We start from the raw sequence: 17,531 nt of genomic DNA, 5'->3' as shown, positions 1-17,531 counted from the left end.
AATTACTTAGCTGAGCTGTGTCTAGAGCCCTTGTGTCCCAGTGTTCTGATCCAGTGATTTTTCCATGACAGCAGACGTTAATTTCCTCTGTGGTCTCATTTGTGAGTTCTGAGCTCTGTTGGTGGCAGCAGAAGCAGCCAGGGTCAGAGAATACCACCCTAACTCAGGTTAGATAGGGTATTAAAACAAGACAACTAGAAAGCCCCCAAATCTACTTCCATCTTGTTTCCAGGAGACTCTTCTCAGGGCAGCAGTGTCAGTCAATAAGGCCACTTTTGTTCCAGCTCTCTGGCATCTGGAGCTCAGCTCAGCATAGAAATGCACATGTACACATACCCACAAACTTGGGTTCTTGCCCAAAGAAGGCAGAGAAGTGGAAACTATAGGGAAAGTCAGAGGAATAGATGGGATGACCAGAGAAAGTGAGGGAAAATTTCAGGGGAGGAAAAGAGCAAGTACAAATGATATTTAACTCAAATGCAGGCTTAAAATAAAGATAAAGTATTGGTTGAATTTTTTGGCAGCAAGTTTAAACACTCTCTGTGTGCCAGCTTCAGGGAAAAAATGTATAGGGGATTATAAAATGCCTCATTTTGTGTTAAACGGTTTTATTTCAGAGTTGACTGGCTAAAAATTGGCTGCCTTTGGAAATGACATCATTGGGGGTGGGGGGGATCAGTCTTAATTAAAAGGGAAAAACGTGGCTAGCCTGGCTGCTGAGCTAGTTGGGGGACAGCTTGCTTTTGGAGGCCCGAGGGGAGGCTTCTGGGTGTGGAGTCCCGGCCTCACCGCTGCTTTTGACGGTTGCTGCCCTTGGTAATTGGCCGAGCATGTCCGCATCAGGGACTGACAGGCAGTGGCGGGTTCACCTCCTCCAAGAGGAGAGCCTGACCCTTCTGAGAGAGAGAAGGGGTCGAGCGGGTGGGGAGGTGAGGGAGGAAGGTTAGGTTGCACGGAGGGGAGCGGGCTGCGGGGATAGGGGGAGGACTGGAAGTCGCTTTGTGAACTTGCCCCTTCTGGGGCTGGGGTGGACGGGGGGGAGGGGCTAGCGCTCCCCTTCTGGTGACCAGGATCGCTGGCAGACAGCCCCGAGCTGCATCCCAGCCCTTCTTGGCTGTCAGCGGATGTCACTGCAGACACCTCTGCTGTCCAGAGGAGCCCACATACATAGGGAATAGCCGACACTCATGGATAAAAAAAAATCTTACAGCGTTTGGACTTTGAGTGGCTCAATCCCCCAGCCCCCTTTCTCCTTCATCCCCTCCTCCCCCTGCCCTTCCTTCTCTTTGAAGGAAACCATCCAAGAATGGTTTGAATTAGCCTGTTGCTCTTGCCTGCTTGGCATTTCTGAGGGAATGGAGCCCAACCAAAATTTGAAGCAAATAGAAGTCACTTTTTTTTGGAGGGGGGGAAATGCCTGGATTTTTTCCCCCTTTAAAAAAAAGAAAAAGAAAAAGAGGAAGGGCTTAACTTCTGTCCTGAGGGTGATAAAGCCACAGTGTGCGGCTGGAAAGCATCGTGACCTCCCCTCCCCAGAATGCTGTTGTCTTAGTCTGTCTTTCATTTCCTTTGGTTGAGTGAAGGCCAGGGTATTCAGAGGGGAGAGAAGTCCAACGGAGGGAGGGGAGCAGAGGGGAGAGGAGGGAGCAGAGCGGAGGGGAGGGGAGCAAAAGGGAGGGGAGGGAGTGGGGGTGGGGGTGGAGTGCAGTTAGAGTCCCGCTGGCCGGCCGGAGGACTGTTCCACCATACACTCTGTCTTGTCCAAAGCCTTCACCTTGGTTTTCCTGCTCCCTGTTTCCTGCCCTTGGGAACTGCTCCCCTTCTACCTGCTCCATGGCTGGAAAGCCGGGACCACAGACAAAGTAATGAGATCACTCTATCAGGTTATTATTATTTTTTTTTTGTGGGAGTTGGGGGAGACGGAGGAAGGGTGGCAAGGGGTAAAAGCTCAGGAGGTGGGGTGGGTTTCCCTGTTAGTTGTGGGTGGGGTTTGAGGCGCCTAGTGGGAGTAGACTCAGACCCACAGATTCTGGGATTGGTACTAGGAGCCTCACATTCTCTCGCTTTTTTCCTTTCCTTCTCTTTCTGCAAAACAGTCACTCCTGACATGTGATTTCCCCTATCTGGCACTTCGGTGGGGGAGGCATCCATCAACTTCCCCTCAATGGCCGTCGCTCAGGCGCTACTGGAGAGTGGGATGCTGAGTCTTGCTTGGGGAGAGACTGTTATAATATCGTGGACAGGGTGCTGGGTTTGTGCTTGGAAAACTGACCTTGTTCTGGTGGCTCTGCTGCTACTACTCCCTGTGTGACCCTGTGCTAGTCATTTCATAGCCCTGGGGAGGCTTTTTCATGTTAATGCTTGCGGTATTATTTGTGTTAGCTTGAAAGCATTGATGAATGTAAGCTGTAGCTAGCTATGTGATCTTGATCAAATTGGTTTGCTGGGCTCCATTCTCCCTTTCTGTAAAATGGGAATAATGAAGTCATTATATATAGACTTTATAGGGTTGGTTTTAGGCTTTTGCATCCCTGAAGTGTTACATAAATGTAAGTTGCTTTTCTTATTCAAATTGAATTGAAATTGAAATATAAATGCCATTATTATTCTTCACTAGGAATTGGTTGAGGTTTGTTTAGCTACTTCTGTTGGCCGGGTTCTGGGAGAATTGAGGTTCTTTTTTCTTTTGGAAAAGTAGAATTTTGTTTGTTTGCTGTCAGGCATTTTTGCCTTTTTTCCTTCTCCGGGATGTGCCAGCAGCCAGCGATTTGGTCCTGTACTGTAATTTCACAGATTATGAAAATAGAGTAGCAAATTTGTCAGACACATGGACTGGCTCCTGGCAGGTGTTGCTGTTCAAATCACCGAGTGCACTGCCAAAACTTTGTTATTTGCATAAATGTAGAATTGAACAGGTTATCATTCCGATTAACGCCATTTACTGCTTAACTACTGGAGAAATTGGCAACCAAAGTTGTTGCAGGCCTACTATCACTTTGACAATGCCATTCCATTCACTGCTTCACTAGGGATAATGGCAGCTATGAAGTTAAGGAAAAAGCTAGAAGGTCAAGGGTATTTTGGTAGAGTCTTTTTGTGCATTATGTATTTATATGGCACTTTATTTACATTCTGTTGATTCTATTGCTTCCAGGGCCCATAGACAAAATTTGTGCCCTGAGCTGGAAGACAAATTTTATTTGTGTGTAAAGCAAGGGGAAGAGATTTTAACCAGAGGTTTATCTCATACAAATTCATGGTCCTAATAGTAGAATATTATAGTGGACATTAAAGCAGAATTAGAAGTCAAAAGATAAAGACAGTTCATCATGACAGATAACTATAGTATTGTAGTTAGCTTTTTCCAATAGTGTTTGGAAATTTAAAGGGAAGATGGATAATTAGTCCCTTTGGGGTGGGATGGAGAGAGAACTCAAACCTTTGGCCAGTCCAGAATCAGCCAGTGAGATATAAGCTGCATTTCCCTAGATTCTCTTTCCTGTTTCCCAAAGATGTTTTTTTCCATAGGGTAATTCATGTCATCATAGAATGTCAGAGCTGGAAGAGACCTGAGAGATCATTTAATCTAATTTCCTTATTTACAGGATGGGGAGACAAAGCCTCAGAGTAGTTCTGGGGCTCGTCCAAGGTCACACAATTAAAATGCTGCAGAACCTACATATTTTTACTGTCTGTCTTAGATTTTTCCCTACTATTCTATGTGATGTCTTTCCTGGGACAACTCGGTATTACCCAGTCATTATCCAGAATTCCCACCCCAACTGGTCAATGAAGTCCCTTTCTTCCACTGACAGTGGATTGGAATCCAGTTAACATCATTAAAAACCATCTTCAAAAACGCTTCTATTAGTTGACTTCTTGTGTGGGACCATGCGTGAGCCTCAGTACAGACACAATGTCTTGGATTCCCTGCTGTGATTATTTGAGTTTCAGTGCCCCTCTCATTGTTTGATTTGGTGACACTTCTTTCTTTCTAAAAGGGCTACATACCATAGATTCAGTTATAAAATTTCAAGAGAACTAGCGGCTACTTCTCTTGTTTTAAAGCAGTTTGCAAGATTCATCAAGATAATCGGAGCGTCCTGGGGCTCACAAACACTGGCCCTTGGAGTTCTGACTTGAGATTCTTATAAGCCAAGAGGAATCCACCCTATTCTGACCTCTGAATTTCTTTCTTAGGGAGTGTTTGTCTCTTGGTTTTATATCAACCCTGGCAGATTTTTCCAGTCTTTGTTCATGTTCTACACCACCTGAAATATACCTCTCTGCTCTCTTTGTATCCAAATTCCTACTCCCCCTACAAACTGCACAATTCCTCTTGGAAGCCTACCCCAGCTACTCCTGCCAGCTCTGACCTTCTTTTTTCCCCTCCTGATTTTTCGTAGCGCTTAATGTCTGAACTATACAATTTAACTCTTGATTTTATACTGGTTTGTCTTATTATCTGCTTCATATATATGTATTTTATTTTCCCAGCTAGTTTATAAGAGTGGAAGGCAGGGATCATGTTTTATCTTTGTATTCACCTGGCAGCTAGTACAGGGTTCTTAGCTGATACGTGTAGTATTGGTTGATTGAATCAAATCAAGATCAACTGCCAAGTAGTTTTTTCCTACCTGAAGCCTGGGACTTTGCATGAGAGATAAGTCCAAAAAGACAAAGAAATTCTTTTATCAAGCAGTCTATCAACCAATCAAATATGTATTAAGTGCTTATCATATACAAAGTATTGTGCTGGGTCCAAAGTTGAAGATAGTAAGAATAAAATAACCTTATTCTTAAAGAGCTTATTATCAAACTCAAAGCTTCTTAAACTATGGTTTGCTATCCCCACATGGGATAACTAAATGTAGGTATCACAAAATTATGATTTATTACCAGTAAATGCTTGTATACCTATTATATCTATATCTATATATCTGCAGTTGCATAAAAATTTCTCAGACAAAAAGGAGTTGTAAATGGAAAAAGTTTATGAAGCCTTAAACTAATACATGAGGCTCCTTTTTGTAGATGACATCATGTTGTAGAGTTTTATGTCCCCCAAACTACAGAGCCTCTTTAGTGAGATCATCATTTACTTTAAAAGAGCATAAGAAAAAAACATGTGGATAAAGAATGCATATTACCTACAATATTTCAAGTAGTCAGATGGGTAGACGGTTATGTTTATCTGTCAGATTTGTACCCACACATGAAAAGATACATATGTTTATATATAAATAGTATACTCACATAGATGAGGGAATTGAGATTCAGGTTAAGTGGCTTATCTAAGATCTATTATTAATAAGTAATAGAGGTGACATTTGAATCTAGATCTTCTGATTTGAAGTCCAGTACTCAAGTCTGTTATTTTACCTTGCCAAAAAAATCTTTTTTTTTTTTTTTTTTTTTTTTTTTTAAACACCAGTTTTCTGATGATGTGACTGGAGTCATGAAACACAAGGATCTCCAAAAAATCAAAATAGACAGTTTTCCAAAAGGGGAGTGGAAATACTGTGGTGGGTAAGAACTACTGCATATCACCAGTGATGATCTGCACATAAGAGTGACATAAAAGATACCATCAAAGACAGATTCAATTTGAAAAGGAGGTGGGTGGACCTGGTTACTAGAGCAGAGAATGACAGATGGGCTGCCCAAATACTATCCTTATTATTGAAATATGAAACCAAACCAAACCAAAGAAGGCCTATAGTATAATATATTGTATTTCTTCTGAGATTATTTCCAATTTGTTCTTGTTTGCACATAGTTGTTTGCATGTTGTCTTCCCAGCTAAGTTATAAATTCCTTGAGGATTGGGACTATTTTTACCTTTCCAGTGTATATATCATAGGACCTGACATATAGTAGGTAATTACAAGCATTAATAAATGCTTGTTGACCTGACTCCAGTAGGATTTACTGAAATATATGGACAACAAGATTTCTATGGGAAATGACAGTGCTGGCTTGCAATCGGTTACTAGTAGAAGGATTAACTACATTTGAGATCATGGATTTATTGAAGAAAATAATTGGAGCTGAGAATAGGTGAAATTTTGGTGATGATTAGACAGTACTGCCTGCTACTCAGATGACTAATTTTGGGGTGCTATACACTATCCTTTTAAAAAAACCACTATCAAGAAATTTGAGAAGTTAGGTGTGTGTGTGTGTGTGTGTGTGTGTGTGTGTGTGAAGTTTTAGTTACAAAATGTTTGAATGTAGTTCCAGCTTCATTTTGTTATGGGTTCTCCAGACAAAAGATATTATTATTATAAAATTCAGCCTTTTCCCCCTAGCATGGGTGGCATTCTGAAAAGACATCTGTGTCCTTTGAAGACATTCTGTTTTTGTAAAACATCTATTCTGAATGGACAAGTTTTTATCCTATTGTTGTACAGTCATTTCAGTTGTGTATGATTCTCTGTGACCTCATTCGGATTTTTCTTGGCAGAGATATTGGAGCAGTTTGCCATTTCCTTCTTCAGCTTATTTTACAGATGAGGAAATTGAGGCAAGCAGGATGAAGTGACCTAGCTGCTCTATCTCATCCTAGAAAAGTCATTTTATTTCAGCTATAAAAATGGATTTGTTTTTCCTCTTATATTACTTAGAACTTTTAACAATTGGCAGATTTAATGGATGGCATTGAATCTCAGTTCTTTCTTCTTCTTGATTTTTGATGATGAAAAACTAATGAATCATCTGCTTGATGTAAAGACTGGTGTAAGGAAAAAAAAATGCTGAACTTAGCGTCAGAGGACCCACATTCAAATCCTTCCTTTGTCATATATTAAATTTTTTACTTTAGACAAATTGTTCACTTTTCTGGGTCCAATCTCCATCTACAAAATGAATGGGTTGAACTAGATATCATCTCAAGTCTCTTCTAGTGGCAAGAAAAGAATTTACGCCAAAATGAAATACAGGTAAATGGATTATGTCTCATTACTGGATGGCTTCAAACAGAGATTGGGGCGCTTACTTGTCCAGTATATAGTAAAATTTCAGTTAGAGAGTAGACTCAGTGACTTTTTTGGTCCCTTCTGACACTGAGATTGAGCAATTAGGAAATGAGGTTGGATTAAGCACCAGGTAGAGAGTTGGAAGGACTTGAATTCAAACCAGGTCTCAGACACTAGCTGTGTGACCGTGGGCAAGTTACCACCCCTATTTGCTTCAGTTTTCTCATCTGTAATATAAGTTAAAAAAGGAAATGACAAACTACTCCAGTGTCTTTGCAAAGAAAACCCAAATGAGGTCTTGCAGAGTTGGACTTGACTGAAAAACAACTAAACAACAGCAATACCATTCAGATTCTATGAGGTGGAATAGCCAAAGTGTTGGGAGCTGGAAAAACTGCAGATGAAGCTCCTGTACAAAATAGACACCAACCAGCATCTAGATACTTAGTGTTCAAGGCACAATTGAAATGATTCATGACCCACATCATCTCTCCTTCCTTCCCTCCCCCCCCCTCACCCCTCCCCTTCTTTCTCCTTTTCTTTCTATCTTTCATCTATCTATCTATCTATCTATCTATATCTCCCTCCTTTCCTTCCTTCCTCTCTTCCCCTCACTCCCTCCCTCATCCCTTCTCTTCTTTCTCCTTATCTATATATGTCTCTACCCATTTGTCCATTCACCCTTTCATTTATAAAACTCCTTCAATCTTTGGGGAAATGCTGTGGTTTGTGCTACTTGTCACCTAGCTGAAAGTTAGGCACACAGTAGGAATTTAATATTTGTTAAAGCAGTGGTTTTGGGGGCTATATGTGTGACTTTGTGCAAGTTACATTTCACTCAGTTTTCTTCTCTGTAGGATTTCTAACATCATTACAATCTTAATATTCTGTGGTTCCAGGATTCTATCAGTCAATTTCATTAACGAATTCAAAATCTTCTAGGAAAGCAAGACCATCATCTTTATTCCATAAAGACTTAGATTCTTAGCATTATAGAGCTGAAAAGGACTGTAAGAAATTTGTGGAATGGAGAGATGGAAGCCCAGATGCACTGATTATGGATTAGTTGTTTGGGCTGCTCCTTGCCTTTTTGAAAGAGTTGGTCTCACTGAAACTTCGTTCATCCTTCCTTACTCTGGTGAGCCTCAGGATTGTGATCTCTCTGGCACCTAAGGTGGAGTACCTCATTTTGGTAATCTTCCTTCCCATTTCAAAATGCCCTCTTTCTTTCTTCTTTCCTGGAATGACAGTGACTGTCTTCCTCTCTCCTTGTCATTATTTTAAATAGATAGCTCTATCAAAGTCTCTCACTTTACCCATCTATGTTTCTCTATAAAAATAGTGTGTAAATCAGATCCTATTATCCCATTGACTTACCTTATCATTTCAGGGTTGTGCTACTTTCATTTCTGATTGTTCTCTAATTGGCAATGGCTTTATTTCTCTTACCCCCCTCTGTCAGGCTGTTAATGATCTGTAGACAAACACTTAAATGCACTAGGGGAAGCTAACTGTTTGAAGGAACCCTGCAGGGAATCCTTTTGTAAAGCAAAGAATTCTTTTGTAAAGCAGATAATCACCATCTAGCTTCTTGAGTTTTGTACTTTTGGGAGATTTCTTAGAATGAGGCACACCTGCTTTATGTGTATATCTGAGGGAAAAAGTTCTTATTTTAGCCTTTTCTGGGTATAGAAAAAAAGGGCAACTTGCAAGACCTTACCTGGCATGTGGGCTGCCACCTGAAGGCTTTGCTACCATCTGTCACCTGGTGGGAAGGGATCTGAAGGGAACACTGAGCCAGAGGAAGTAGCTAAAGTTTCTTCCCTGACCTGCTCTTGCAAGGAGAAGTTGACTTCTCCTCAGAGCATTGTTTTTTCTGTCTGGACATCCTTGAGCCAACACCGAGATAGGAGAATGTGGAACGTGAGGAGGGAAGGGGAGAGAGAAAGAGAGGAGGAGGCCAGGGGAGGGAGGAAGGGGAGAAAGGAGAGGAGATTGGGAGGGAAGGAGAGAGAGAGGGAAAGACATAGGCACAAAGACAAAGACATGGGGTGGGGGGGAGGAGGAGAGAGGAGAAAGGGAGAATGAACATGTCATTTGGTTCCCAGTTGCAAGATGGAACCAGTAGGGAGTTTGGCAGAGACAAGGTTGGAAACTGGAGCTTCTGAGAAGGGGGTACTTGGTGAATCTCATTTGAGGTGAAATTCTGATTCAGTAGACTTCATATAGTACAAGATTATTTTACTTTCTAGAAGAGCTGTGTTCCTGAGAACTAGTGAGTCTGAGTTTTTGTAAATCAAATCAGATTTTGAGTACTCTTGGGGACATTGACTCCTTAAGATATCTCTAAGACAGAATGCTTTTTGCAAAACAAAGAATCTTTTAGTCATATGAGAAATGCAAGACTTTGATAATTTGGGGTTTTGTATTTTGGATTTTCTCACAATAGGCCACATCTGGGATAAACATCAGTTCCATCCTCTATCTTCACTACCTTATAACTCTTTCCCAAGCAGAGACTTAATGTGGCAGAATGTTGTGTGACCCAGACAATATCACCCCTCCCCCTTTCTGAATTATCAGGGCAGCTTTAGCTGGTCTATAGGGCACAGACCTGCCCTCCAGGAGCTGGATTGGGACTGAAGTCATTAAGGGTGACGTTTAGACTTCCAAGTCACCGTAAATCTGACTGAGCTGACCTATTTTTCTTTCATGTCGCTGTTGTATTTTTTATGAATGGATGATGAAAAATGTAGCAAGGTCGTTTATTTTAATTTCCTTCTGACACCTGGACTCTGTGTTCTGTGGCAGCTGTCCTGCAGCTAGCTGGAAGTTTGCCTCCAATCTGAAGGGTGGCAACATCCCCCCAAATGCTGAATTCACATTTTTCTCTGTGCAGGAAAGGGATGGGGGGGGGTTGTCTGGGGACCTGGAAGGTGGGCATATAGCACATGGATCCTTGACTTTAGATGCCCCCTTGCAATACTGGCTTTTAGGAACTCAGAAGATCAACACCCTTGAAAGTTAACCATGGGAAACCAGTTTATCAGTGTGTAGCTAAGTGTCAGGCTGGTTTTTTTGGAGGGGAAGGGGAGATAAGGAGGCAGTGTGTTTGGCCCCTACCATTTCTCAGTCTGTGTAGCTGTGCATTACAAAGGACTGAATGCTGAACTCATATTTCATTGTGGGCAAGGAAGACATGGGGGGCCAGCTAGCGATTGGTGGAAGGGTGGGCACATAGCTCGGAGACCCTGGTGCTGGGAGAAACTTTTTTCATGACAAGCTCAGGACCATCAACATACCTGAAGACTAGCCAGGTTAACTAAGTTATCAATGTGTAAATATATGTGGGTTGGGGAGGAGAATGGGGAGACCAGTTGTTTGACCCTTAGGTTTGCTCAGTTTACATGTTTGCTGTTAAAAGGTTTCTGGGATTCATAATTAGGGTTCCTTAGGTGGATCTATACAGATTGGCTGGCAGGAAGCAATGGCAACAGCAGTATACTTCTCATTTAGGTTACTGTGGAACGGATGTGATTTAGCTAGCTGGGCTTTAACATTTTATATAATTTGAGGATCCATATTTTGGACTTTTTATGGAAAATTCTAAAGAGAATGTGTTGTTTTCTGAATTATATACGTGTTCCATATTGTGTCTGGGAGAACTTTGCTTCCTTTTGCCAAAAAAGACCCCAAGAGATTTTCTCGTCTACCTAGTCTTTTTTGTTAGGACTGTACCTACCCTAGGACTTAGGGTGGCACAACAGATAGGGTGCTGGATGTGGAGTAAGGAAGACTTCCTTTTCCTGAGTTCAAATCCAGCCTCAGACACTTGATAGCTGTGACTCTGGGCAAGTCACTTAACTCTGCTTGCCTCAGTTTCCTCATCTGTCAAATGAGATGGAGAAGGAAATGGCAAACCACTGCAGTGTCTCTGCTAAGAAAGCCCCAAATGGAGGCAAGAAGTGGCTGACCAGCAAATACCTAAGACATCCTGGAATGACAAGATGCAAGGCTGCATCTGGAAGCCATTTTTTCAATAAACAAATTTCAAAATCTCTTCTACTGAACAAACATTTATTAAATATCTACTATGTATGTGTCAGACATCGTGTTAGGTACTGGAGATAAAACTCCCTCTCTTCAAGGACCTTACATTCTACTAGGGGAGCCTTCCAGGAACACCCTGCTTCATAACCTCATAATTTACAAATTAGATCAGCTCCTACTATGTGCAGGTTACTGTGTTAGATTTTATAAGAGAGAGAAAGAAGTATAAATTGAGTTTGGGTCATGGCATTTTAGACCTAGAGTTGGTAAGGTCATCTAATCTAAACTCATTTTATGGGTGAGGAAACTGAAGTGCAAAGAGAGGAAAGTGACTTGCCCAAGGTCATACACAAGAGCCAGGACACACACTGAAACTTTTTGAAACTATTTGATCACAGATAGAGAACTCCAGGGGTCCTGAGAAACTGTCTGGTACAACCCATTCCCCCTTTTTTTGTTCATTTGTTTTTCAGATGTCAGAATTCTCCAAACAGTTATTTTTCTGCATGTTTGACTGGTCATGATCCCATTTGCATTTTTTCTAGGTAAAGATACTACTCCAGTTCCTTCTTCAGCTCATTTGACAGAAGTGGAAACTGAGGTAAACAGGCTGAAGTGACTTGCCCAGAGTTGTACAGCTAGTTAAGTGTCTGAGGCCAGATTTGAACTCAGGAAGGATGAGTCTTTCTGATTTCAGGCCCAGGGCTCTAATTACTGTGCCATTTAGCTTTATTATTTCTTGTTTTCTCAGATGCAAATGCTGACCCCTGAAAATGTGACAATGGGCTCATAAGAGCTGACTCCATCACATCCTTGCCACTTATGTCAGGCAATGAGAAGTATGCTTTATATTTGGTCTTTGAGAATTATAGTCAATCACTGTATTTATCCGGCTGTTAAATTTGTTTGTTTTTAAAGTATTGATTATCATTGTATAAATTGTTCTCCTAGTTTTGCTCACATTACTGTATCAGTTCAGATCCTGGAATTATATATACTGGCAATCAAAAGAACTAGATCTGAGACCAAAGATACCATGTCTACCAAAACAATCCTTTCTCTCTCTCTCTCTCTCTCTCTCTCTCTCTCTCTCTCTCTCTCTGTCTTTGTCTCTGTCTCTCTCTGTGTATGTATATATATATATATATATATATATATATATATATATGTATGTATGTATAAAATTTGCTGAGGCAATTGGGGATATATGACTTGCCCAGGATCATACAGCCAGGACGTGTTAAGTGTCTGAGGCCAGAGTTGAACTCAGGACCTCCTGACTTCAGGGCTGGTACTCTATCCACTGCCCCACCTAGCTGCCCCTTCTTTCATAATTTTGTATGGCTCAATAATATTTCATTAATTCACGTAACACAGTTTTTTCGGTCATCCCTGCCTCATAGATACCTCATTAGTTCCCCTGGGGCAGACACCTAGTGCTGGTGTTGCTGTATCAGAGTAGTTTAGGAGGTTCTGTGTGTGTGTGTGAGATGCTAGTTGAGGGAAGCCTATGGACCCTTTATCAGAATAATATTTTAAATACATAAAATTTAAAAAGAGAATTACAAAGAAACCAGTTATACTGAAATCATTACTGAAATATTTTTTAAAAAAATGTTTACGACCCTCAGGTATTAAGAGCCCAGAGATTCTAGTCCAATTAATTTATTTTATAGGTAAAATAATGTTACTCGGTGGAAGCTAGTTGATTTCTAGCAGAGCTGGGATTTGTATGTAAGGCTTCTCACTTCACACACTGATCCTAGAAAAATCCGACACCCGTGGACTACCTTTTGCTGTCAGACCTCTCCAAACTGACCCCCTGCTGTAGGATGATGGGGGTAAAGTCTGGTATCAGGGCTGTTCCTGAAGCCTTCCAGATTGATCTATCAGGCTAGAAATCTGCCAGAGCTTGAGTCCCCCCAACATCACTTCCAAGAAGCCAGACTTCTCCGTTCCATGCCATGATGAGACCCAGAACCAGGAGAGGTTCTAAGGGGAGACAATACATTCTTTATGGACTGTTAGATAATATTAAAAGCAACAGAAGAGAATGCACAAGGTAGGACATGATTAAGTGTGTGATGAGTAGTAGAGATTTAAATATTCAAATTCATAGAAGGAAAGACCTCTCTGACCTGAAATGGCTTCATGGAAGAGGAGGTGCTGGAGGATGAGCAGGATTTGGAGAGTTGGGGCAGAGGGGAGGCCATGATGGGGTCAGTGAAGCCGGGGCTTATATTTTGGTGGGGGTATCCAGAATTTTCCTTTATTCTTTCACACGCTTACCCATATGGTGGCTCTTATGTGCACAGATGGTTCTTAGTGAACTTTTGGGACCCTCTTTGAAGACCTCCAGTGAGACAAATTCACATTTATGGAGGAAACTTCTCTCAAGACTCAGCAGTGCCTAAAGACTTCCGGCACCTGGCTGTTCCGTCATTGCAGGTGGATGTATGGGGAATGTTTCACCGTGGGGACAGCTTTGTTCTCTGTGTGGGGCAGGACAGAGCCTTCACACCTCCCTTGGGCACAGCAGTCCAGCGGCAGCCCAAGCAGCCCACCCTGGGGGGCTGCACAAGGGAAGGAGCCCCTGCTCCCCCGCTTCCCAGCCAGGTGCTGAGCTTTTTGAGAATGACTGGGCTAGAGGGAGGCACGTTGGTAAAACTTGTGTCTTGGAACTTCAATCTGTAACCAGAGCTGTTTTTCTGTGGAGCCTCCCATTCCTGGATTTTTAGCATCTCAGAGCTATAAGGGACCTTGACGGTCATTGGGTTTAATCCATTCCTTCATTAGAATCCCTAATCATAAAGCTCGGCATCCAGCTCTTGGTTGAATACCTCCACTGAGGGAACCTCATGACATTGTGAGGTAGTCCATTCTACGTTTGAATGGCTCTTATTGTTACCATTTCCTTCCATGAAACTTAAATTTGTCTCTTTTCCCTTCTACTCTGCTTCAGGAGGTTGTTGTGAAGACCAAATGAGACAACCTATGTGAAGTATTTTGCAAATCTTTATATTTTGTATAAATGCCAGTTATTATTATTATTATTCGTTGTTTTTAGTTTGACCCTTTAGATCATAACATAACACAGCTTATGGAGTTAGATCTGGAAGGAACTTACAGGACACTGAACTCTTTTATCCATCCTCCAAATGATAGCCTTTGAAGACTTGAAGACCGCTGTTGTGTCCCAACTAGATTTTCTCTTTTTTGCAGGCAAAACTTCTGTGTATGAGTATCAGTTGATCCACTGATCCAGTTGATATAGAATCAGTTCCAGGCTCTCCATTAGTATTTTGGGTACTTTTCTTTGGATGGTCTCCAGGGAGCTACTTGCAGACCTTCTTGTCCAGTATTCCAGCCCAAAGGATTCCATCAATATTATCCCCAACAAGTAGTCTTAGTGGAGAGCCCACTACTTTAGGAGAAATAGTTTCAATCAGGAAAGTTCTTCCTTAAACCATCTTAATCTAAAATCTACTTTCCAGTAACTTTAATTTACAACTCCTAGTTCTTCCCTCTGTAATTGCATACAATAAGTCATTCCCTTTTGATTATGACTATCCTTCCAATACATGAAATAATAATCACGTCTCGGTCAAGAGAGACAGCATGGCAAATGTGGAAAGAACAGTGGACTTACAAATGGGAGGGATCCAAGTTCAATTTCTACCTTCACCATTTACTAGTCAGATGACTATGGGCAAGTAAACTTAATCAGTTGTGTCATCTGTAAAATGGGGATGATAATATCAACAGTGTGTACAGCAAAATAAATAAATTGTATCTATATCTCTCTATATACATATACATATATATGTAATATTTTCATAGAATCGTTACAAGGGATCTTAGGAGGAAATCTATACAACCCCCTCAATCGACAGAGGAGGAAACTTAGGCTCTAAAACACTTATCCAAGCTGACACTGCTCCATAGAGCAGAGATTTGAACTTAAGTTTGCTGATGACAAGTTTAATACTCAGAAGTTATGACCTCTTTCCATTATAACATGTTGCCCCTCATTGTTAGTGCTTTAACTAGTCTTCATGGTTTTTTTTTTTTTTTTTTTTTTAACATTCTGCAGCATACAGCTCCTTTCTCTTTCCATAGCCATTCTTTCTGGTATGTGACTTCATAGTATCTTTATATGTCAGATGGTCTTCACGAACATTTTTTGACTACCCATTATGTACCGAGGTCTATGCCAGGAAGAGAGATAAATCTGCTCAGACACCATTTGTTTCACCTTGAATTCATGACTTCTGTATGTACCTCTTATTTCTGCAGTGCTAGACAGAGTGCAGAATATATCCCAACAACCTTCTGAAATGAGTAATGCGTGTATATTATTTTGTTCATTTTTACAGATGGGGAAACTGAGGCTCAGAGCGGCTAATATAATTCATTAAGCATTTATTAAAGTTAAATGACAAAACCCACCATCATCTGGATAATAAATGGTCAGAACAGGGTTTAATGACAAACTTTTATGAAGTGTCTACTCAATAGGTCCTGTACTTGGTGCTGGGGGTATAAGGACAAAGATGCAACAGTCCCTTCCTCCCAAGAGTTCCCTTTCAATGGGGTTAATATGTATGGGGGTGATGACTTGAACCCAAATTTCTGATTTTTAAGTGCAGTTTGCTTTCTTCTTCATCCGGTGGTTTCTCAAAGATCAATAAGATAGGTAGGAAGGAAAGGAATAAACATTTTTACAGCACCACTCCATGTCAGACACTGTTATAAGCGCTTTACAAACACTATCTGTGCATAGTAGGTGCTATTGTTATCCCTATTTTACAGTTGAGGAAACTGAAATAAATAGCAGTTAACTGACTTGCTTAGGGTCTCATAGCTAGTGATTATCTTAGGCTGGATTTGAACTCAGGCCTTCCTGATTTCAGACCCAGCAGAGTGCTATCTACTCTGCTACCTCCGTGTCATTTAAGAATGGCTCCAAGAAGGAGCTCCAAGTGCTGTGGGACTTTCCTCCTTGAGCCTGTATTCTCTGCGCATGAAGATCTTGCAAAGACACCCAACACTTATCTCTGAGCCCCTTCTTAACCTCTTCCCTTTCAAGGAGAGCACTCACTAAAGTTCTCTGTCTGAAGGCAATTTTTCCTTTCCATCTCTTGGGATAGAGGAAACATGCTGAGCTTTTTCCTTTGCAACTCTCATCCCCTTTCCATGTTTTAGGCACTCTTTACCCAATCTTTTGTACTCCTCCTTTTGTCATCTCTCTCATTCTCTCTTGGGCAGGCAGGGGTTCTTAATCTTTCCTTTGTCATCAACCCAGTTCATCATCTAGTGACAACTACGGCTTCCTTTTCAGAATAAAATTTGTATTTATTTTACATTGTATTTTATTGTATGTATTTTACATAAGATGATAAAGGAAACCAAATATGTTAAAATTCAGTTACAAAATATCACACATATATAAGTTTGGACCCTTGCTGTGGAGCTACATGACTAGCCAAGTTTGAGGAAAATGATTCAGTTAAATCTCATTCTACAGACATTTTATTTAAAATTTACTGATAATTTGCTTTCACTCAGCCGATCCTTCTCAACTAACACAAAGCCCATTTTTGAAAGCAGTGTTATTGTTACCATCAAGGAGGAATGTATACCAAAGTCGTCCATTGTCTTTAACCAGAGTTTTGTTGCCCAACAGATACCTTGATTATCTATAGACATAAGAAGAAAGAGGAGACATTTATGAAGCACCTTCTGGGTGGAACACATGGTGATAAGACTGGGGCTGTAAAGACAGAGATGAAACAGTTTCCCCCTCTTGCTTGTGCCTTCCCTCTGAGATTTCCTTTTATTTACACCGTATGGACCATTTACATTTGTTTGCTCATGTTATTTTCATATTGTCTCTTTTGTTAGAATCTTACCTCCTTGAGATCAGGGAGCACACTTTTGCCTTTCTTTGTATATGTGCCCAGTGCTTAGTCCAGAGCCTGAAGCAGCGCTTGTTGCCTGACTGCCCCTGCACTCAGGGAGCTTTATAGGTGGACGGTGGGGGCTGGGGCTGGATTTAGACATGTGTAATAATGATGGTCCAAGGGGGAGCAGGATAGGGACAGAGGCGGGAGTCCAGGAAGGCTGAGGAAAGATGTCTTTTTCCTTTAGAGGGTTGGGGAGGGAGATCTGGGACAGCTTCATGGGAAGGCATGTAAGTTGGGCCTTGCAGGAATGGAGGGATTTTAACAGATGTGGAGGTGGGGAGGAGTGGGGGTGGTGGGAGCAAAGGCCTGGCGACACTGGAGGACAGGGTGAGTACAGGGTTATTCATTTTCCTGGTCACACAGAAACTGGGACAGGAATCCATTAGGTCAAGGGATCACCTTCTGGTTCCTGGCCTGGCCCTCCTGGAATGGCCGGCTCTGATAGGGCCCTCCTGCTGGCTTTTACTCTGCCTCTTTGTCCCTGCGACTCTGCAGGGACCTCAGGGAAATGGAATCCTGCTCCCTTCCCCTGCAAAAG

The 17,531-nt window shown here is 41.6% G+C and overlaps 1 protein-coding gene across 2 annotated transcripts in view; it reads left to right on the top strand.

Moving 5' to 3' along the window:
• The window catches only part of ZNF423 (zinc finger protein 423), a 399,295-nt gene that overhangs the window by 155,909 nt on the left and 225,855 nt on the right, over window positions 1–17,531 (top strand). The window contains exon 1 of one of the 2 annotated variants that reach the window (XM_031954448.1): window positions 1,701–1,883. The exons of the other annotated variant lie outside the window; for it this stretch is intronic. The gene's annotated coding sequence lies outside the window, so the exon portion shown is untranslated. Of the gene's footprint in view, window positions 1–1,700; window positions 1,884–17,531 lie in introns of those variants that run through there. 2 annotated transcript variants of the gene reach the window in all.

The sequence above is a fragment of the Sarcophilus harrisii genome, chromosome 2 (assembly GCF_902635505.1).
Source record: "Sarcophilus harrisii chromosome 2, mSarHar1.11, whole genome shotgun sequence".
NCBI classification, from domain to species: Eukaryota; Metazoa; Chordata; class Mammalia; order Dasyuromorphia; family Dasyuridae; genus Sarcophilus; species Sarcophilus harrisii.
Note: the sequence above shows the minus strand (reverse complement) of the source record. Positions and strands in the feature narration are given on the sequence as shown.